The sequence below is a fragment of the Rutidosis leptorrhynchoides genome, chromosome 5, assembly GCF_046630445.1.
Source record: "Rutidosis leptorrhynchoides isolate AG116_Rl617_1_P2 chromosome 5, CSIRO_AGI_Rlap_v1, whole genome shotgun sequence".
Classification (NCBI taxonomy): Eukaryota; Viridiplantae; Streptophyta; class Magnoliopsida; order Asterales; family Asteraceae; genus Rutidosis; species Rutidosis leptorrhynchoides.
The window spans coordinates 230746487-230750008 of NC_092337.1; the positions used below are offsets into that span (position 1 = coordinate 230746487).

Here is a 3522-nt window from a genome sequence, read left to right on the forward strand (position 1 = left end):
GGAAGTTTAGCAATTACATTTACTTTAGCTCTATCCACTTCAATTCCTTCCTTTGAAATTTTATGACCAAGAACGATGCCTTCTTTAACCATGAAATGGCATTTCTCCCAATTAAGAACTAGATATGATTGTTCGCATCTAATAAGCATTCGTTCAAGATTTACTAGACATGTTTCAAAAGTATCACCAAAGACTGAAAATTCATCCATGAAAACTTCCATGCATTCTTCTATCATGTCGTGAAAAATTGTCATCATGCACCTTTGAAAGGTTGCAGGGGCGTTGCAAAGTCCAAATGGCATGCGTTTATAAGCAAAAGTACCATAAGGGCACGTGAACGTGGTTTTCTCTTGGTCCTCGGGTGCTATTGGAATTTGAAAATATCCGAAAAACCATCAAGAAAACAATAGTAACTATTTTTGGCTAATCTTTCCAACATTTGATCAATGAAAGGTAAGGGAAAGTGATCTTTTCTGGTGGCGTCATTTAATTTTCAATAATCAATACAAACACGCCATCCTGTTACAGTCCTAGTAGGAATAAGCTCATTTTTTTCATTTGTAATGACAGTCATGCCACCCTTCTTAGGCACGCATTGAACTGGGCTTACCATGGACTATCAGAAATTGGATAAATTAGACCTGCATCTAGCAGTTTAATAATTTCTTTCTTAACAACATCTTGCATATTAGGATTTAGTCTTCGTTGGCGTTGCACATACGTTTTATGACCTTCTTCCATAAGGATTTTATGTGTGCAATACGAAGGACTTATTCCTTTAATATCATGAATTTTCCATGCAATAGCTGGTTTATGAGCTTTTAGCACAGAAATGAGTTGAGATTTCTCATTTTCAGTATGAGAAGACGATATTATTACAGGTAATTCAGATTCACCATGTAAATAAGCGTATTCCAAATGGTTTGGAAGTGGCTTTAACTCTAATGTCGGTGGTTCTTCTATCGATGATTTGTATCGATATCTGTCTTCTTCTTTTAGCATTTGAATTTCTTCTGTTGTTGGTTCATATCCATTAGCCATAAGTGTAGCTATTATTTCAGTTTCATCAATTGGTTCAGTTCCTTCTCCTAAAGAACATTCTCCTGTTCCTTGTAATTCTGGAAATTCTTCTAACAATTCTGCATGTGATTCTATAGTTTGAATATAATAACATGTATCATCTGCAGATTGCGGTAGTTGCATGGCTCTATCCACTGAAAAGGTAACACTCTCGACCTCTATACTTAGGGTCAGTTTCTTACCAAACACATCTATTATTGCTTTAGCCGTGTTTAAGAATGGTCTTCCTAATATGAGAGGTACTCGAGAATCTTCTTCTATGTCCAGAATAACAAAATCTACTGGAAATACTAAAGTACCAACTTTAACTAGCATGTACTCCATTATCCCTCTAGGATATTTTACTGATCGATCGCCTAGTTGTATACTTATTCGTGTTGGTTTCAATTCTCCAAGGTCTAGTTTTGCGTATAATGAATACGGCATTAAATTTATACTAGCACCTAAGTCTGCCAATGCTTCTATTGAACTAAGACTACCCAGAAAACATGAAATTGTGAAACTTCCTGGATCTGATAATTTTTCTGGTATCTTATTCAACAGCACTGCAGAACAATTAGCATTCATAGTAACAGCCGAGAGTTCTTCCATTTTCTTTCTATTTGTGATTAGATCTTTCAAGAATTTAGCATATCTAGGCATTCCTGAAATCACATCAATGAAAGGAAGATTTACATTTATCTGTTTAAACATATCCAAAAATTTGGATTGCTCGGCTTCATGTCTCTCTTTTCTCATTTTACTCGGGTAAGGAAGTGGTGGTTGGTATGGTTTAACATAAGGTTTAGCCTTAACTGTGTTATCTTCATTAACCTTTTCAACTACCGGTTCTTTTTCCTTATCTTGATCAGATTGTGGTTCTTGTGGAGTAGGAATAGCTTCATCAGAAATTACAGGTATTTCAGGTGTTTTAAGTGTGATATCACTTCTTGTGGTAATGGCTTTAGCTGTTTCATTCCGGGGGTTAGCATTAGTATCACTAGGTAGACTTCCCGGTTTTCTTTCACCTATCAACCTTGCTAGGTTGCTTACTTCTTGTTCCAGATTTTGAATAGAAGCTTGTTGATTTCTAAACGCTTGAGCATTTTGTTCATTCGCTTGTTTCTGAGATGTGAAAAATTGAGTTTGAGATTCAACTAGCTTTGACATCATGTCTTCTAAATTTGGCTTTTTATCATCGGTTTGTGGTGGTTTGTTTTGAAAATTAGGTCTTTGCTGGTTGTAAGTATTATTAGATACTTGTTGATTACTTGGACCTTGTTGGTTGTTGTATGGAACAATTCGGTTATAGTTCTGATTTTGATTGTAGATCGGTCTTGGCGGTTGATAATTATTCTGATATTTATTTCTAGGCCTTTGGTTTATGTATGAAACATTCTCCCTTTGTTCCATTGTTAGTTCAATACTAAGACAATCTTTTGTCAAATGTGGTCCTCCTCACTGCTCACAACTAATTCTTATTGAGTGAATATCCTTAGTCATCTTTTCCATTCGTCTCTCGACAGCATCTATCTTTGCAGAAATGGAATCTAAGTCGTGTCTAGAATCGGCTCTAGCTGCTTTAGATGATCTAATGATATCTTTTTCTTGGTGCCACTCATGTGAGTGAGAAGCAGTGTTATCAATAATTTTATAAGCATCAGTTGTGGTTTTCTTCATAATGGAACCACCAGATGCTATATCGATGTCTTTCCTTGTAGTGATGTCGCATCCGTGGTAGAATATTTGCACTATTTGACAGGTGTCTAAACCATGTTGCGGACATCCTCTTAATAACTTTTCAAATCTTGTCCATGCCTCATATAGAGTTTCATTTGGCTTCTGTGTGAACGTAACAATTTTTCCTTGAAGTCTCGAGGCTTTAGATGTCGAAAAGAATTGTTTGAGAAAATTTTCATTTAAAACGTCCCATGTGTCAATCGCCCCTTCAGGTAACGATTCCAACCAATCTTTGGCTTCTCCCTTTAAAGTCCAGGGAAATAACATGAGATATATCTGTTCATCCTCCACTTCTCTTATTTTAAATAGAGTGCAGATCCTATTAAAGGTACGAAGATGTTCATTTGAATCTTCCTTCGGTGCACCACTAAATTGGCATTGATTAGTTACCATGTGTAGAATTTGTCCTTTGATTTCATAATTTGGCGCATTAATGTCAGGTTGAGTAATTGCGTAACTTTGGAGAGTGCGTTTAGCTCGCATTCGATCTTCCATACTTAGAGGTTCCAGATTCTTCATGATTGAATTTGTTGAATCTGAATCACTATATGATTCTAATTTAATGGTTGGTTCCTCACCAATCTCTGTTTGAATGATTGGTGGTTCCGGAGGAAAGATTAGTGGTTCAGGATCTATGAATTGTCCCTGAATATTCTCCAGATTCTCAATTGTGAGGTCGGGTTCAAAAAATGGATTATCGGAAATTTGAATTAGAGTAATTGG

The 3522-nt window shown here is 36.1% G+C and overlaps 1 non-coding gene across 1 annotated transcript; it reads left to right on the forward strand.

Annotated features, from left to right (window-relative positions):
* Positions 1 to 2827: 2827 nt before the first annotated feature.
* On the forward strand, positions 2828 to 2934 carry LOC139851192 (small nucleolar RNA R71). The gene has a single exon (XR_011760548.1). It is a non-coding gene; the product is annotated as a small nucleolar RNA R71 (small nucleolar RNA).
* The last annotated feature ends 588 nt before the right edge of the window (positions 2935 to 3522 follow it).